This window comes from Genypterus blacodes, unplaced genomic scaffold, assembly GCF_046128005.1.
Source record: "Genypterus blacodes isolate CSIRO-AG114 ecotype Tasmania unplaced genomic scaffold, CSIRO-AGI_Gbla_v1 ptg000021l_1, whole genome shotgun sequence".
In the NCBI taxonomy this organism is placed as follows: domain Eukaryota; kingdom Metazoa; phylum Chordata; class Actinopteri; order Ophidiiformes; family Ophidiidae; genus Genypterus; species Genypterus blacodes.
The window spans coordinates 1,288,181-1,308,505 of record NW_027466834.1 but is presented as its reverse complement, the minus strand read 5'-3'; the positions used below and the strand labels follow the sequence as shown (position 1 = coordinate 1,308,505).

The window sequence follows — 20,325 nt, the reverse complement described above, 5'->3', positions numbered from 1 at the left end:
AGGGAGGAGTAGAATGATTTAAATGTGGTGTTTATTTCCACGGTGTCAGTAGTAGGGGTGTTCGTTTCAGTACAGATCTTGGGTCAGACGGGAGGTGGATTGTCTTTTTAACTGGTGTGCTAATAGACGATTCGGTTTATCGCCATGTTCATAGTAAGTAGCATGGGATTGTAGTAGTAGGCGCTCAGTATCCTTGGTGGATATAAGATCAAATTTGGTCTGAAGGTTAAGGCGTTTCTTGAAAAGTTCTGGGGAGGGGTCCGATGCGCACTGTTGGTCGAGGGAGGTGATGGCAGCAGAGAGTTTTTTAACCTTGGTGCTGTATTTTTTACTGGAGTGAGAAGAGTAGGAAATAATTTGACCTCTAAGGACTGCTTTCAGCGACTCCCAGAGCAATGAGTGTGAAGTAGAGTCGTTTTTGTTGAACAAAAGAAAGTCATCAATGGAATCAGAGATCGTGTTGCAGAATGTGTTATCTGCCAGCAGTAATGAGTTAAACCTCCACAGGGGAGGGGAGGATTTGGATGTAGACAGATGGATGTCTAATAATAGGGGTGCGTGGTCAGATATTAAGATGCCTAGGTAATCAGAGAAAGCGACACAGGATTTGAGAGAGTTGTCTATAAGAAAATAATCTATCCTAGAGTATGAATTGTGTAACTGAGAGAAGAATGAGAACTTTTTGACCAAAGGATTGCAAAGTCTCCAGGGGTCGATTAGACCGTTCTGGGAAGCAAAGTCAGAGAATGCTTTGGCCATTGCTGACAGGGAAAAAATGAGGGGGTGAGAACGATCTAATGCTGGGTCCAGTACGCAATTGAAATCGCCACCAAGTATTAGCCGATGGGTATTTAGGTGGGGAATAGTACCGAGTTATCTGTTGGGGACCTCAACGCCATCGAAGTTGGACACGTAGACATTAACCAGTAACACATTGGTTTGCATCAATGTGCCTGCAACTATAATAAATCTGCCGATTTTATCAGCAACAATATCTCTACATGAGAAAGGAGTTCTCTTGTTGATTAGAATGGCGACCCCTCTGGATTTTGAACTGAAGTTGGAGTGGTAAATTTGGCCAATCCAGGGGGGTTGCAGCCTATGATGGTCTTTGAGCTTAAGGTGGGTTTCTTGAAGAAACATTATGTATGAGTTGAGCCGCTTCAGGTGACAGAAGACATGGATCTTGCAACAGGATTGCCCATTCCGCGAATGTTCCAGGAGATTAAACGTACAGGCATGCCAGAACCAGAGCTGGCATTCAGTAGGCAGAACCCATTTATATGAGAGGGACGGATTAAAATACACCAAGCTAAGGCCAGGACGACACACACACACACACACACTACACACACACACACACACACACACACACACACACACACACACACACACACACACACACAGAACCCCATGCACACGGACACACCAAATAATCTCCTCGGAGGAGACAGCAGTGTAAAACTCGGAAAGTCAAATTGTTGCAACAACTTGGGTGGAGAAAGAGATCAAGCTAACCATGTAAGTAGCAGATACCAGATTTAGGGAGAGAAGCTCCCGCAGAATCCGAATTATGTAAATTTAGGCTTTAGAAAATTATTGAATTAGAGTGTTTTGTTTTGAGACCCCATAATGGGTAGGTGGAATGAGATAAGACAACCTTGTTCATAGTGGAAGAGTAACCTGTGCTAGTATAGGTTTTAGTGAGCAGAAAAACAGAATATGAGAACCTTGAAATGCAGTGTGTTATTGTGTAATAAGTGTCTATTGGATGACAATTTAATAATGTCATCCAGGAGACACCAGGCTGCCTGTTGCACAATCTTGTTAAATATAATATCTAATGCCATTTAAATGTGATGCATACCCTGTGCTCTTAAAAGATGCACAATAATGACATCATGGTTAATGTGCAACAGGAGAAAGTTTATTGCGTTGCTCTACTTAAAAGTGTGCTACCCATTCAGTCACTAGTCACAACCAGTACAGGCTGCATTTCTTTTTAGATGATCCAATAACTTTACCATTTGGCGAAAATGGCATTTTAAAGTTGGATTAGGTTGACTTGTTTTGGTCTTGAGCATTGATTGTCATTTTGTCAGTTTTGCAATAAATTGTGTTTCAGTTGAAACAGATTATTTCATACTTTCAGCACAATTCAGCCAGTCAGCATCTCTTTTGTTTCTGCTTGTAAGGTTGCAACAAACTCTTTGCTGTCTTGGGAACAGGGCTTTGGCCTAAAGACATGCTCCACGGACCACCTCAAACAGTCAGCTACCCTTCCTGTGGCCTCCCAGTCCATTTATTCAACTGATCTAGGCACATGTCTGAGATGTGGGAACATTTTAGCATTTTCTGCACTGAATTCTTTTGTAATTGTTCAGCTTTTCACTGTTGCTGTACCATCTTGTCTTTTTTGGTCACGAAGAATTCAGAAAGTATTTATTGTATTGTCTCAAAAACAAGACTTTTCAAAGTGGTAAGGAAAGCATATATGATGGTATTTCATAATTTAGAGGCCAAAATGTATGTTATTTGAAGTGGATTTCAATTTAACAACTAATAGAATTTTTCAAGACAATTCTCTCCTATTACTTTCTACCATTGCCATTCAAAGCAAATTTCTTTTGTTTAGGTTGGTCTCATAAGAACAAGATTGCGATAAGCAAGCATGGCAGGGTCTTTGAAAGTTTTTCTTGCTCTACGTTTTTGCTGAGTACAGTAATGTCTTATGCCGTTGGGGGGCTAACATAATGCAATGTATTTGTTTTAGGTTCTGTTGAGCTTGGCATGTCTTCTTAGTCTTAAATGGAGTTTAAGATCAACGGTTCAGTGTACGTGCACCTTGTCCAAGGCTCTCTTCATCTCTAAAAATATTCCACCCTCAGCCATAATGAACGATTGATTCAGATACTCTGTGAAGGAAACAGCTCCAGACCTAATGTATGCAGGTTGCTCATCATGACACTTTACTTTTTAATCCAGGAATGTCTTTAAAGATATCACAGACACATGGTCAAATTTGGCACAGTTTGATGAGTCGGTGCAACTTCTTGGCAATATCCTGTGCAGTATTGGCGGCCACATGGCATGGGAAAAAAACACTCAATGACCTTATCACCATAACCAGATCAATCACGACTTAACTTCTCCCTCATTCCCCTCGGGCAGCCAATATTAATGTTGTATATGCATTAAAGGCTCGAGTCATGTTAAGCAAGTGGGCCCTCTTACAACAAAAAATAAAAAGGCTTTCAGTGTTAACAGATGCCACCACCCACTTTGACTCCAATAGTTTTCAGCCACTAGCTGTGCTCTACACCAACAACTCCTTACATAGCTTGGCTTCTTTCCTGACTGGTAACTGTATAAAGAGCCCAAAACCAGTCTGGAGGGGATGAATTGAGGGTCGGGGAGTGGTTCCTGTTAGATTTGTCTCCTGTGACTTTTGATGAGATTTGGCTTGCAACTGTGTTGTTGAGCATTAGCTTGAAAACTACATTTCTTTGTGTATAAGCATCATTAATGCACAGTGGCGTTCTGGCTGAGAGATAAGATTATCCCTAAATAAAGTGGTTGCAGTTTGTAAGTTCAGTCTTAAATGAATAACTGCAAATGCCTTTCTGTTCTCTTTAACACTTACTAAGAGACATGCTATAGAACAAACTAGCTGTGTGGAGTCCTCTGAGCTTAGAGTGAAGCTAATAGCTGATAACAGGCCACAAGTTTTTCCATGTTGAGTTTACTGTATTTATTTATTGCCTTATATGACTAGCTTGCTTTTTGAGGAGCTCCATGCCTCCAAATCATCCTGACTGGCCCTGCCATCCTAGGTGTGAGTTGCATTACAAGTCTAAACGGTATGGATTTGTCTATCATGGATTTTAATTGTCACACACACACATCCCGACTATAATCAGCACACCTCCCGCCATTCACTTAATGATCACTCCCCTTCATCTTTGTCTCGCTGCCGCCTCGACAACGCGCTCCACAATGCATTCGCTTCAGGTGTCGGTGTAGAGCAGTTGTGCTGCTGTGAAAAGCCATTTCTTTTTTGCAGAGCTTTATATTATCCGGCGTAGGTCTAAAATACTCCCACACTTTAGATGATGTTTATGTGCAGCTTTGTTTTCCGGTTGTTGTTTTTTTTACGTGGTGCAGCAGTCAAACAAACAATTCTAGAATTTAATTGGGGCACCTTTGTCAATGTTTCTGCAATACCTTGTGAATTGGTGGTCTGTGGGTGTATTGTGATGGTTGTTTCTTTTTGAGATGCATTGTGTTTAATAACATCTCAAACAATCAGTTATCCCACACATGCACACACTTTTTAAAACTTTATTTGCATGGACCGTTGCTCATATGTTGTAAAAATGCCTTTTCCATTACCGGTTTCACACACCATTACTAGTATGTAATCAGTCTGTTTTTCTCTATAAGTGTGGAGCCTTGTACTGAACACTGCTGTTATATTTTGGATTCAGCTATTTTAGTTTGGGCATGCTTGAAGTGTCAGCTTGACATATATGTAAGTTCAATTGTGGCTTAACAGTTCCAAAGCGTTTTACAGTTTATCTGTTTAATATGCCATCTTTACTTTGTTTTACTAGTTCAAGATATTCTATGCTGTTATTCTCCCTCTACCGTGTTGGAAAATGACATTAAGATCCTTTGCCCTCTTGTTCACAGGAAATCTGCTGCTTTAGGATGCCTGTGGCTGCATCTGAATGAGCTTCTTTGGAAGATAACAGGGGCCTGACATGTCTCTCTTTTAAATCAGGTAACACATGCAACTTTTTTCTTTTGTCTTTCAGGCATCAAATTTAGAACGAGTATATATTTACAAAAAAACAATACATTTAATGAGTAACAACATTATTTATCTTGTATTTGTCCTGCTTTCAATTAGGTTTTTTTATTTTCATTTTACACACCATCTCAACCATTTAGGAATTGGGGTTTGACCATCAGTGTTTGCAAAATGTTTGTTGTCAGTGGAATGGTTGAAGTATTTTGCAGAAGGTTCATCCTGATAAGTTTAGACTCACTACAAAATGTTTGGCTTGGACTTTGTGTGTTGCACAAAGGGTTCGTCATCCTTTCAAATGCAGAATGGAAGGCCATATTGTATGTCAGTCCCTGGCATCACTGCCTGGGGTTATGTAAGAGTTAGTCCTGCATGTCTGTTCCTCTATAAATCATTCCTTCTGTCAAGTGTATTCTCTTGCGTTGGCACAGAAGAGCAACTACAAAGCAGTCCGATCTGTCATCCTGCTTGGCGACCTTGCGTTATCTTGGCCCTCTTAGATGTGTGTGTGTGTGTGTGTGTGTGTGGGAGAAAATGCGTGTATCTTTCTGTGTCTATCTGTCAATTCAGTCTAGAACAGAGATGAATTCAGCTCAAGAGCTCTAACACTTCAACCCTTAGCCAGACGCAGAATGCCATGTAAGGTGAAGAGCGGAAGGGTATCTAGGCCATGAAAACCCTGAGAACTTGGGGGGACCCTATGTCCAGTTCAATATTCTGTTAGTGCACATTAAATAAACTTTTGAAAAGGTTTTATGTTGTAAGGGACCCTTTTCCCAGGGTCCCTTACTATGCTCCCTGAACATGCCCACGTATACAAACACCCGTTCTGGTTCTCTGATATAAGTTTGTAATATCTAATTATATTTGTGCCTAATTTAGTTCCAGTTAGGGTAGATTCCCATCCTAACACAAAGGCTACATTCCACTGGGGAAGAATGACGTTGTACAAGATAAATACAGATGATATAAACAGCATAATAGGCTTGCGATAGTTTTGCGAGTCCCCACAATGGTCCAGGTCATATTAATTAAATTCAGAGTTGGGGAGCATCTTTTTTAGGTTCCCATTCTGTGCTATAGAGAGCTGGGGAATATAGGAATGACTCCACGAAGAACATGTCTTGACAAGTTAATTTTCACACATTTCCAATGTAACAGTGAAATTTTATGACGTGGTAGTTAGGGGTGGGGTGGCGCGTCGTCGCAAACTGACTACCCGACTATGTAAATACGTCAGTTTGCATAACCGTGCGCCGGCGCGTTGTAAAATCACGGAAGTCCCGCCCTTTGGTCCAACGATGGCAGCCAATAGTAGCGGGGAAGGCCAGATGAATTTCCACTTCGGCAACTAGAATTTATTGTTATTGTCGTAGTTTAATGATCTCGTTTATCTGACTCCATAAGATAAAATATTTGTTTGCTAGTGATAATTTAGTCTCTCATCGGTTGATTCTGTAAATAGATGCGCCAATTGTCTGCTAAGAATAAGAAGTTTCAGTTTCGGATCATGCTATTAGTGCGGGAATTCGGGATTAATTTAGTAATGAATTTTTGCTCTTATTTACTTTAAGATTATGTTATTCGATCGAACTGAGAATACTTACATCTCCCAAGAATTGATTACTGGCTGGGTAAATAATTCTGTAATGCGTCCTGACTGAGTTTTGGGTGCGAGGAGCCGAATATTCTCATAAACTTGCCGGCGACTTCGTCCCCGTTACGTCGGGCACAAACTTGTCTAGTAAGTCATACCCTTGAACTAGCTCAGAGGTTTCAACTAAGCGTGGTCAATAAGCCATATGCTGTATCAGACCTGTACCCATATATTAAAAGACAATCAGCAGTGTGTTAAGAAAACCGATAGTTTGAGAGTTGATTAAATCTGTTGTATGGTGATAAAGGTTTCATATGTAGTTTCCAATGTTGTGATTTTAAGTGGGCACACTGTCAAAACAAATCAACTAAAGCTTTTGTGGAAAGGGCAGCATCCTGCATCATGTACCTTGGCTGAATATTGAATCCAATGTAAGAATGCCTTAAGATGCATTAATGCATGTAATGGCTCCAAGAATATTGACGTGACCTCGACCACTGACATCTCTTAACAAAAGAAGCTTGAAGGTTTCATAACTCTCTGTATTTTAGATTACCTCTTAAGAAATTCTTAACCCTTTGTTTACATGATGCTGCACTAATACTTTTATAAAGCTGTATCTGCCAGTAGAAGTGGGGAAATGTCGGGTTTTGCTTCATATAAACGACCAAGAGGTAATAAGGATATACCATGCTTTTTGTGTTTTGATCAGATGCCTGTGGTTGTGCTAGAGAGGCCAAATGTTGTATTTTTTGGTCCCTATGGAGGCTCTGAGCACTCTGAGAGTCAGGATGTATTGAGTGGCAGTATATTGTACTAGTATAGATCACTCAATATTACACACTGTTGACTCATGGAAGCTCTTTAAGTTACTCCGCTTATTGATTGCTGCGTTTTACCTCTGTGATTGTCCTTGGATTTGCCCTGTGCTTTTCCCCCTCTAGATTTCTCACTTTAATAATGCTCACTAAAGTGCCTTTGCTCTCTAGCTCCAGAAGTAGACAATGTCAAGTTTTCCCATTAGGACCCCATTGATAAGGGCTAAGTCAATTAAGCCATATGTAGTGTCCAAGTCTCAGGAAATGTAGTGTGAAAGCTGGAAGAGATGGACCTTCAATAGTGCTTTGTCGTTCACCCTCACCATGCCAATGTATGCAAGTCAACAGAGATCAATACATGTATTTTGTCTGGAACATGTATTCCCATCACACCCCTGCTCCCTCTCTTCTTCCCTGACTTTCCCTGAAGGTCCCAGTAAGTGGAACTGTGGAAATCAGCAGCTGTTAAGAGTTCTCATCAGAGCATGAGTGAAAGTGAAATATGCAATCAAAGTCACAGAGTTCTGAAACATCAATATCAAATGATCTGTGGGTCTTGTCTTTGCTCGATATTTCACGATAAAAAGAGCAAACCAAAGGCATTTCAGACCATTAAAGCTTATATTCACTGAATCTATACACTTTTGATACAAGTTCAAAATATATTTGATTGGTGTCAGTAACACTAGGTAGAATATAAATATTGACTGTACCATCAAGAAGGTAGCTACACAATCTAGAAGCACAAGCGACTTGTTCCACTGCCTCAAAAAGTATAACTTGCAATAAATCCCTTGCAATGCATGCAACTGTTGGCCATTGCCAATTATATTAGAAATGTTGAATATTGCCAAAGGATTGAGAAATATTGTGTTGAATATGTTTTGCCCATATCACCCAGCCCAAGATGTCAGTCAATATTGAACTACAAGCGTTCATTTAAGCAAATTTTAGTTGAAGCTCATGCCGGAAACCCAAATTTAACACAGAAAGCTAACTTTAAAAAATCAGAACAAAACAATGTAACTTATTTAGTGTTAATTTACACAATTTGCTTCATGTTCCTTTTAAATCAATAAACTGTGTTGTTTATCTGAACATTTAGAATTGTTTTCTGGCCTTGATGATACAAATACTGACTAGAAGTCTAAAATATTTTTTCTTTTTTTCCCCTTATCACCACCTGACGGGTGGAGGGTGGAGTGGTACAGTGATGTCAGTTTGATTTTTGAACCTTCTGAGTCTCTGTGGGTTTTGGTAGGTTGTTCCGAATGGTTTGAGAGGAGTGAGTGGTGGTCTCTTACCTCCTCCAGTCTGTGCTGCCTGCTATAGTTATCCCAGGCCTGTTTCAACTTAGTTATGGCAGGAATGTGCCATAGCATGAGAAGAGGTCAACAGTCCTCATGGCCTGCCTTGGCTTTTTAATGCCTCCCCTTCGTAAATGCTGCCAAGATGTGGACCTGCTTTCCCACGCATGCGATCGACCTCCCTTTACATTACATGTATAAATGCATGCATAAATGCACATCTAAATAGTTAGTTAATTATTTACTTACACTTTCTGAATGATCTTATGAACCATTGACAACTCCTGAATAAACGGTTTGTAACCGATATACTACTTAATTTAGAAATGGTGAAGTATGAAAATACAATCATTGGACACATTGTAGATTATTTTATTAATCAAGAATAAAACAACTGTGTTAATGAATTAAACATCGAACAAAAAGTTCGGAAATTTGTGTTTGGTAGATTATTTCTCTGTTGTAACAATGCTTCTTGGCAATACATTTTATACTGTTGGAAAGCCTGTTGAGTCCCATTTTAAATGTTGCCCCATTTGTAAGGAACATGCATTTGTGGGATGAGCAGCACAGCTGAGTATGTGGGTTGCACTCATGAAAAATTTGCCGAATCTTCTCTGCCGATGCCAAACAGCTTATTCTGCTGTTGCTATTGACTCTTGTTTGGTTTTGTTTGGTGGATTGGATGATTGAAGTCTATCAGTAACAAGGAAGAAACAAGACACATTGGCAATTTTACAATTCATTCATTTAACAAAGAGTCGGGAGCCTCAGTATCGTGTGGAAGAACCATACACAGCCACAACAGCCTGGCACCTCCTCCTCATGCTGGTCACCAGCCTGGTCACACACTGCTGTGGGATGTACCGTCAAGAAGTGTATGTATACACTGTCATGTAAAATGTATGCTTCAATAAAAACAGATAGTAAAAAAAGATGAATTATTAAAGAATGTTCAAACTATAAACAAAAACTGCAGTACACACAACAAGGAGCTGCCCAGTGACTGCCAGCGAGAGCGGACGGGAATAGAGTGAGCGGCCCAAACCACAATTAGCGTTAACAGCACCAGCTGACACGGCCTGTAGGTGAGACAGTGAGACAATAGCGACTGCGAGACTGCGTGTGCACATTAGAATAATTCATGTTTGGAACATTAATGTTACTGTCAACCTTTTCCTGTTCGGCTCCCAAACCGTGGTCGAGAAGCACAGGGAAGGTGTTTCCTCCGGGGCCGAAGTTGATCAGTATTTCGGGGTTCAGCCACTCACTTTTTTCCAGCAGCAGCAGCCGAATAACGCATGGGAAACTGGGCCGTTCTACATACCACCGGTCTCTCTCTCGCTGGTCCACACACCGAGATGCGATACCTGCGTCTCTACTAAAAGGAGGCATGCGCTCTTGTGACATTACTTAAAGACATCTCTCAATAGAATAGAATAGAATAGCTTTTATTGTCATTGTATATGATAATACAACGAAATGGATTTGTGCTGTGTCTGTATCTTTGAACAGTAATAAATAACAGCAACAAACTATAAATAAACAACTACAAACAAATAATAAATAACAATAAATAAACAACACACAGTTCCATTCATACATTAAAACACAAGTAGTCCCACAGCTCAAGATGTTCCAATAGCTCAAGATGTCTCATATGACATGTCTCGACATCCCATATGACATCACGACATCACATAACATCACACATGACATATGACATCACATGACATCACATATGACGTATGACATCACATGACATCGCGACATCCCACATGACATGATCGCGTGATGACAAAATATATATGAATAAATCTTAAAATCGAAAAAAAAAAAAAATATATATAAATATGTGAGAACTCGAGCTGGAGGCGAGCCGCACGCTAGAGCAAAGAGCCGCATACGGAGCGGTTCGCTACCCCTGGTCTATACCATATGTAGCCTACAGCCTCACAATGAAAGCCACTACTATCATTTTTGATACTCGATTACCATTTACCTACAAATACAAATGAATTCCAACAGCATTTAATGGTATTGTAGAAGGGGAAGTCCCTGACTGTCGAGTGCATATCTAGTCACCACATGTGGTTGCCTTGTAATCTGTGTCAGATGTGACGGCCACAACCTGGACTAGTCTCTCCGCAGGCTTACAACTTGATATGAGCCATGCCCTCTAGTCAAGTCACCCTTTGTTTCATTGTTCGGTCAACCTTGTCTAACTGTTCTCTTGAAAAAGAATTAAGTTTCAGCTGTTGGCCTCTGCGCTCTGTGTGGTTTATGCTTGAAAGGTGGAATGGGAAACTAGATTTCCTGCTTTGCCATTTACAAGTAAAATGGGAAATTTCTAAAAGAATGTTTTCCAGTTGAATAATGGCCTGTAGCTCTTATATCCAATGGCTCTGAATCTTATTTCATTTCTTGAATGCAATGATTAAGATTCTTTATTTGTCATATTACATGCAATTTACAATCAAATCATATGCAATTGAAATGTGTCTTGCACCCCCTCTTACATATCACACTCAGAAACACATGCATTACAGAGGGGGTGCAATGTGTCTCTAAAATACATGTGTACTTTTGTACCACGTATTTGCAGGCCTGATCATAACATTGAATCATATTTGTTACAGTATTTCATTTTAGAGAGGTATGGCCTTGTATTTCTTTGTCCATTTTGGACACTTTTGTGAGTAATGTGAAGAGATTTGTTTAAGCAGATAATCCTACATTTGTTTGAATTGTTAAATGTTAAAGTTAAATGATGGTGCACTTTGTGCACTAATTTTTCTTAAATGGGCTTTAGCAAGTTTGCAAATGTTCATAACACAATTGCTGCTGTGTATTTTCTCCAGGGCTTTATACAATAAATCCAACCTCTTTTCCTTGAGGTTTAAAGCAAAGTTTTAGAAAGACTGCAAATAAACGTGTTGAGAAACTTTCAAGCTTCTTATTGAATGCAACTTTGCAAGTTATGCAATTCTGTTTGCAGAGCATAGCTATACATGCATATAGAAAAACAGGTTGCTATGACAAGTTGACTGATTCAGACACATTTATTTTACTTTAATTTTTTGTTTGAATTTGTATAATTATTTTGGATGTAAAGTACAGCTATGATCTTGTTTTTGTTCAGAACTTTGTCCTGTCCTGGCTTTTTGTCACACTAACACAGAAAGTTTATATGGATGTAATTTGGTTTTCTCTTAAATCAGTTTTTGCTGTAGGCTACAATAATAAGATTAATTTAGGTTATAATTTAAGATAAGATAAAAGTTTATTATACCGAGGGAAATTACTGTGCAACAGTTACAGTACAGTGGAGAATTAGATGAAGAATCACCTCTAGTGCAAAAAAAAACTTGCAAGAATGCATGCAAGGTAAAGTACACACAATAAGGGGTACAAGTACAAACAATAGGGGAACAAAGTACAATAAAGTACATAAGGAGTACAAAAGGTACAAAGTGCAAAACGTGCATCTTGCTGGGAAGTGGTAGTAGTATAAAGTAGTATTTACAATATAGGTTATTACTTTAGGTATAAAAGTAGGTAGGTATTTAGACATTTATACACACACCATGTATAATCTTGCCTTGTTCTGCACATGGCTAGACCCTGTACATCCCACCCTCTGGTGCATGTTGTTTCAGCCGTGTTTACATGCCATTTCTCTCAAACGTGGAGGCTGGAGTAAATGCCGTCCTCTGTGCCAAATTTTTGACATCTGTCATTGCTTAACATGAGTCAGTTTTCCCTTGACCTGTTCCTGTGAATATGATAGGGGGTAAATGCCAATATCAACTCTTTAGACACAATACATTCTATCTTACTTCATTTCTGATTAGTGGCTTTCATGTCCAATTTCTTGAAAAAGTACCTTGCTGCAGCTGCACACTAACAATGCAAAACTTTCCACTTCAAAGCAACAAACCATCTAAATGGAGACAAAGCATTGACAAATGGCACTTCACATATTTTCTTCATTGCTACTAATGCAAGGGTTTGGAGGGGAGAGGGGCATACATACTGCATGAATTATTGATGAATATGAAAATTTTGCCTCTGAGTTAATAGCAAATTTTTTATGTGGGTGTGTACAACATGTTTGCTACACTCGATCTCCCTCAGCTTGTGTTTGCTACACTCGATCTCCCTCAGCTTGTGCTCCTGCTCTTCTTTTGATCATTTGTGGTCTAATGCAGATTGAGAATAAATGTGCAATCTGTATGCATAAAGGACCCAGCCAAGGGTCTGTGTAAATGACTCACAGCATGGGCAAGATCCTTTGACATTTGATCACTTCGAAGGATTAATCAACCTAAAAATTCTGAGTATTGACAGTTCCAACATCCACTTTCAGTTGAACACTTCTCAGGCTCCACTCACTGACACTCACAGCTCCCATCTCACCTCCCCCTTTTCCACTAAATAGAAGGTGGCGTGAAGAATCTGAATTCTGCTTGACGTGCATGAAATGTAATAGAACCCAAATCAATTAGATTTTTTTTGTGACTGCTTTTTCTTTACATGCTGTTTTTGCATTCAAGGCCAGCACTCTTTATTTACAGAAGATTGCTATAGCCGAGTTACTGCATTTGTTGTTGAGGACTTGGTGGGTGTGAAATTAACCTTGGAGCCTTTTTTCAAAGGGTTACAATGTAATTACAAATCATGCATTGGTATCATTTGTGTTTTCTGGCTTGTATTCTCAAGGGTTTTCCTTGAGATTACATTATTCAGAGATGAAAAGAAACACTAATGCAAAGCAACAACAGGAAACCAATCTCAGAGTAATGTTCTGTTTGATTTTGTAAGAGGAGGAACACTTTTAGATTAAATTGATTGTACTGCAGTCCATTGGAGAATAGAGCACCTGACTTACAAGGCTAAAACAATAGACAATAGAATAGATCAGGTAATGTAATACCCAGTTTGAGGAATTGTGATATTTTCCTGGAAAGAGTCATTTTGTCAATGAAGATGGACATGCTCAGAAACCTTAGTGCCTCTCTTACAAAACTATAAAGGAGATTTAGGAGGCAGTGGCTCAGTGGGTAGTGCTTCTGCTTGGGAAACAGAGGGTCGCCGGTTCGAGCCCCTGCCGAGGTGCCCCTGAGCAAGGCACCGAACCCTCAATTGCTCCCCCCTCTGCGAAGGGTGGTAATGTTATGTAAGTCGCTTTGGATTAAAGCGTCTGCCAAATGATCGTAATGTAATGTAATGTAATGAGATTGTAGAAAAACAGGTAATGTCAACAAGATGTTGGCTCTGAAGCTTTACTACTGATAGAGAATGAATTGAGCAAGATGAAACCAAAACTACCTGGGAGGTTTTTTGGGAGGATAATATGATTCAGAAATTATAGTGTTTGAAGCTTTCTGTGGGTCAAGAATATTATAATCATAGTGGATGAAAGTAAGACCCAAGGTAAAAATAAGGATTTACCTTTTATTAATTAACTTCCTTACCATCAATGATGCAATGTTGTTCTATCAAAGGGAAAAACAATGGCAATGTTATTTCAATAGATGCAGAAGGCTGTGTGCCCGTAATGTCACTAATTGGGCATGGCTTTTCAAGTTGATCTTTACTATCGTACATAGTGATATTTTGATACAGCACGTCAACTACAAAGAAAAATCAGGAATGGGTGTGCATGGCATACATCAAGTTTGCTACAGAAATGCAACATTGTCATTTTTGCAACACGGACAAAAATCCTGTCAGTCCCAATACAGCATCCTGTCTTTATTTAGAAGGTATAGAAGCACAGTTGGAATTGTCACTAAGTTTTAATCACAAAATAATAAGCATAACAAACACCGCAGCAAAAATTCAGATGAAGTATAATTTTTCATCATACAATCTTGTGAGAAAGATGGACCTAAAGAAAGTTTGTGTTTCTGTCGGATGAGAAATGATCTGTGAAACTCTTGTATTCCTTTTTTTAAGCTTAAAAGATGAAAACTGTTTTCATCCAAAGTCACATGGTAATTACATTCTGTCCATTGACCGAGTGTCTGTCCTTATTCTTTGGAACATTCTGTTTGCTCTTGCCAAAAAGTCCACTCAACAAATGTGTCTTCAAACATTAAAAGATTTACCAGAAATTTAAAATCTCATTCATATTGGTAAAACGGAAGCACGTTTACTGTTAGGGGAATTCCAAGTGACGTGCCCCATCTGCTCCAGGTGTTTGTAATGACATGCTGACTCATTTCTAAACGGTAACATACTAGCAAATAGTTATTAGGACTGAGGGATATTGTTTCATGGCTGAGTCTGTCTTTTAGGGAAACATGTTAAACCTTACCCTAATAGACAGAATCTTAGCTCAACCTTAACCTGCATTCCTGACATTTCTTCACCCAACTCTATACATTTTGTATTCCCTAGTTTGCTTTCTTGTGTCTTGATGTCCAGTTTTCACCCACTGTAACCTGAGTGGTCTAAAAACTGACTAAACAGAATGTGTCAATATGTGAGCACTGCATTTTAAAGAGGAAATAGATGGAACAACAAGAGTGTCAGTGGTGTAAGATTGTCAAAGTGAATTATCAAACTGCTTTCTAGAAGCAGTTTGATAATTAGCTTCAAGGATTTCTATGTAAAATCAAAAGATGTCAGTTTAAAAGTGTGATATAGAACACCATACATCTAAACAAATTGCACATCTCTCTTAAATTGGGGTCAGCATGTTTTCAAGGTGCAGGTTATAAGTGATAAGTTAGAATGGTGAAACATTCCATATTAATACATTTTCAGTGTACTGTACATGTTCTCATTGACACAGTGCTGATGTATTTGCAACATAACAGGATCCTATAAGTTGTCAGGGTGCTACATTGGCCAAAAAAAAACAACTAAAACCTTTTGTCATTGTTCAAGAGGAACAACATTCCTTGCTGAGGTTGACAGACCACATGTTTGTCTCATCGCATGTGACAAACATACCCATTATGGTATTTCAAAAGCTAAAATGCCTGACAGCCCAAAGCTACATTGTTATGAATCTCGAACCCTGTCAGATTGTAATGCGATTATGGCTCCTAAAGCCGTCATTGCTTAATCCATGCTTCTGGCTGGGTTGTGGCATCCTGTTGCTGCATGTCTCTCACAAGCTCAGCTGTTGATGGAATGTGTGCCTGGTAGAGATGAAATATTGCTTGGCAGAAGTGTGTGTGTGTGTGTGTGTTGGAAATACTACTGTCTGATTCAGGGAGCTATTGATTCAGCTTTGGATTTTTCTGGTTTGTGCTGTGGTTCTCTCGGATTGTTTTGTGCTAGCAAAGTGCTAATTTGGGCCTGACATCCTATAAATGGAACTTGATCTATTTATAGGATAGATACCTCACGCTGTTTTTAACAATCATGATGACCCACTCTTTCTTGCTATCCCTGTCCATTTCCATGCTCATCTGTCCTTTCGCTGATACTGTTTTTTGTCAGTGTATTTGCTCTGCGTATTCATTTCTCTCTACAATGTCCCCTTGTAAGCACGTTGATCCACATTAAGGGTATTACATTTCAATGAATGCAGTCTTTTCCGTGAAACATTTGCAGGTTGTAGAGGAACAGGATCCTCAAGTAATGTGCTGTAACCGGAAATACCATGGGAAGCAAAGAGAATGATCAAAATGACCTTTTGTCTTCAGATGACGAGTTACTGAAGAACAGAGGAGTCTGGATAGAAAATCTAATAATGTAGTCTGAGTTTAGCAGTGTCAACAATAGGTGTATAAAGCACACACAAAAATCAGAGGAACAGATGTGGCTTTACTCAAAAATGAGTTGAATATATTTTCACAGTGCTCTACTTTAAATGCTCAGTTGATGACACTAGAAAAGGCATAATTATCCATGTGCACTGCGACTCTGTACCTGTGTGTGCAGGCTTATTTATCAGGCTTATTTATTCAACTATCGGTAGTCTTCTGGCCTCTTGAGGCGTTGAGGATACTACAGTAATTCCTGATGCAACACTTACTGTGTGGTCTCCTTGTGTGGTGTGTTCCAAATCTCCCAGCAGCCTTGACAAGCACCTTGATGGAGATCCATTGGCTGTTTCCAAATTCTTTAATTCACAGTTTAAATTAACAACTAACTAGCATCCACATCTCTCTCCTAGTATGTACAATGAAAATATCTTCCTCCTGCAGAAAACGGCACGTTGTGTCCCAAAGCCCTTTAATCAATCTGCCCTAGGTGTCACAAAATGCATCATTCTCTGAATTGACTGCATCTTGCCAGTTTGTCAAACTATTGTACTGTATACATGGGTATACTGTATGGTTATGTATAGCTTGGTATTGTGTTTGGATGTCACCAACCTTTTAGCTTGATTACAATACTCTATGCATTAAACTCTGATACACTGAAAGGGGGTATTGAGCAGCATGGACCACACTAATATTAGATTAGATTAGATTAGATTAGATTCAACTTTATTGTCAATGAGCAAGTACAGGTACAAGCCAATGAAATGCAGTAGCATCCAACCAGGAGTGCAAAAGTGTACTATTATATATACAGAATAAACTATGTACACTATATATACTATATATCAGGGGTCTCCAACCTTTTTGCTTCGGAGAGCTACTTTGACCGAATAAAAGTGTCTGAGAGCTACTCGCGTTTTAAATTATTCGTAAAATTTATCCACATGGCTGATTCTCCAGCCAAACCAGCTGAATAAGTGTATTTTGTGTAAACATTTACAAAATGTTGATATCCAACACTCACATTTTGTATCAAAATGCACTTCAATTCAGCAACATAAGCTTGTTTTTTTCTGTATACATTTTCAGTGTCAAGCTCACACTAATGAATTCACATCATATTAATCTCAATGATTAATATGATGTGTTAATATTAATAAAAACAATGTTATTACTTATTTTACTATTTAACTAATACCATACCTTTCATATTTCTCATCTTATCTCTGTCCACATATCACTGTCACAATTTCCCTTCACATTCCCTGTAATTCAGGGAATAACATGTAGTTCCCATATCATCTGTACTTTACATGCATTCAGTCTGTTCTGATGTTAGTTAGATGACAGAGAGTGTGGTACTATTTTTATGAGGAATTAGTTTTGGAATGTCCTTGCAGTGAAGCACGTTTTTTGTCATACAGTTTTCCTGTGTGGAAGAACATACTCTGGATTGAGAGCCTGGGTGGAGCTTATTTTTTTCTCCAACAGAACTGTTGGATGCACAGTTCTCATGTCTGTGAAGATTGACTTCACTGATAAAAGTTGTTCTCATTTCCACTACTGTCAATTACAGAGCACATAGAAACTCTAAAGCTGCATAGATGACCAAACAGCTCAATGCTTTGCTGTTATCATTTTCAGTCACCGAGCTCCTCAAGCTCAACCACACTTATGCAAAAGCCCCGCCATATGCTTTGATCCTGTTAATTATTCGCCATGCAGCTTAAGAAGGAGGGCAGATTGAATAAGCATGAGAATGCCTTTTACTGATAGTACCATTTAGAGCAATGGAGAGTAGAATATGGAATAGCTTGTGGTGTGGGAGTTTCAGAATCCCTGTGATGCCTTTTCCACAGAATATGAAAAGCAGTCGCTTGGAAGCTTCATCTGAAACTCTCAGTACCTGCCAAAGGACAACATTTATGGCTTGACTGAAATATTGTTGAAGCTGATATGTATTCAATTCATTTATATAGCACCAAATGACAACAAACGTTATCTCAAGGCGCTTCACATACAGATTATTTAAAGAAGCCCAACATTCCCCCAGGAGCAAGCACAACAGCGCCAAAGAAAACTCCCCTTTAAGTAAGAAACTGCAGGCAGAACTGGGCTCTAGGTGGGCGGCTATCTGCCTTGACCAGTCGGGTTGAGAGAGAAAGAGAGAGAGAGACACAGAGACACATATAACAAATGAATAATACATATAAATAAATATGACTAAATAAATATGACTAATGATATTAATACAAATAGCAGGACAGGATTCATCTCTACAAGACAGGCTTCCACATCAACCTGTGAGATGAGAGAACACAGAAAACTCCAGGGAAGAAGTAGAGTTAGTGGAATGCAGTGGTACTGCAATGACATGCATATGCACAGATGGAGAGGGGAGGAGGAGAGAGAAGCTCAGTGCATCATGGGAAGTCCCCCAGCACTCTAGGCCTATAGCAGCACAACTAGGGGCTGGTCCAAGGAGCCTGGCCGGCCCCAACTATGAGCTTTATCAAAGAGGAAAGTTTTAAGTATACCATAATTTCCGGACTATAAGCCGCCACTTTTTTCACACGCTTTGAACCCTGCGGCCTAAACAATGATGCGGCTATTTTTACGGGCTAGCTGCCACCAGGGGGCGCTCTAGCAGGAAGCGCGAGAGCGAGACAGACAGGTGCAAGAGATAATACGCCGAGGAAGACTACTGTAGTTCGAAGAAGACGACTTTTATGGTTTTAGTGCGCAGGAGGAAGATTAAGATGGCGATGAATGACTTTTATGGAAAGCTGTCTTACTGTTATTTTACTGCCGTGTTACAGGCACTGTGTGTGATGAAGCCATTCTGAGGCTGTTCAATTCCGACACTGTTTGGAACAAAGCGGTAATTAAAAATGTTAAAAATCTTATATCTCATGTTACAACACCAGGACACCTGCGGCTTATAGACAGTTGCGGCCTATTTATGTACAAAGCTTTTTTTCTTTTAAAATGAAGTTGGTGCGGCTTATATTCAGGTGGGCTCAAAAGTCCGGACATTACGGTACTCTTAAATGTAGATAGGGTGTCTGCCCCTCGGACCGAATCTGGGAGATGGTTCAACATTGGGAACCCAATAACTGAAGGCTCTTCCTCCCGTTCTACTTTTGGAGATACTAGGAACCACACGTAATCCTGTATTCTGGGAGCGCAGTGTTCTAGGGCAGTGTTCTTCAACCGGGGTGCCGCGGCACGCTAGTGTGCCGAGAGATCGCCAGGGGTGCCGTGGGAAATTATCCAACATCCCTTAATTAGTCTGCCTTGAAAAACCTTGAATGAACTATTGTCAAGTAGAAATTCACATAACTGGTTTCTAACAGGTATCTGACTTTTTCGAGGATCCTTGAAAGAAAGGGAAGATTAGATCAGTGGTTCCCAAGGTTTTTCTTTTGCCACCTTTATATAGATCAGAAGTTTTTCGCGCCCATTAGGGGGCACACCCCCCACTTTTGGAACCACTGGATTAGATAAAGGCCTGTAGTTGGCCAGTGTGCCTGGGTCAAGAGTAGGTTTTGTAATACGGGATTTAATTACAGCTACTTTAAAGGACTGTTCTACGTGGCCTGTTACTAAAGAAAGATTAAGTATATTTAGTAGAGAAGTGCTTATTGAAGGAAAATCTTGCTTGAGCAGCCTAGTTGGATTAAAAATGAGGAAATCAATGAAGATAATTCAGCTAGGTCAATAAGAGGGAAACTATCTAAATATATCGGCCTCCTAAGGTTTCTGTGTCTGAGGATAAATCACTGCCTATTGAGGGCAGGAGGTGATGAATTTTCTTTCTAATTGTTATAATTTTATCGTCCAAGAAGCTTGTAAAACCCCGGAAGTCCCGCCCTCTGGTCCAAACGACGGCAGCCAATCGGTGCGGGCAAAGGCCGGTTGAATGTTTCCATTTCTGGCGACTTAAAATTATTGTTATTGGTTTGTAGTTGAAATGATCTCGTTTATCTGACTCCATAAGAAATGTTTAAAGAATGCGTCATATACAGCCATCATGTGAAACATTTACATATCCTGGCCAGTTACA

The 20,325-nt window shown here is 39.6% G+C and overlaps 1 protein-coding gene across 3 annotated transcripts in view; it reads left to right on the top strand.

Moving 5' to 3' along the window:
* The window catches only part of peak1 (pseudopodium-enriched atypical kinase 1), a 73,872-nt gene that overhangs the window by 12,844 nt on the left and 40,703 nt on the right, over positions 1 to 20,325 (top strand). For all 3 annotated transcript variants that reach the window (XM_076142392.1, XM_076142393.1, XM_076142391.1), the window contains exon 2: positions 4,693 to 4,783. The gene's annotated coding sequence lies outside the window, so the exon portion shown is untranslated. The remainder of the gene's footprint in view (positions 1 to 4,692; positions 4,784 to 20,325) is intronic.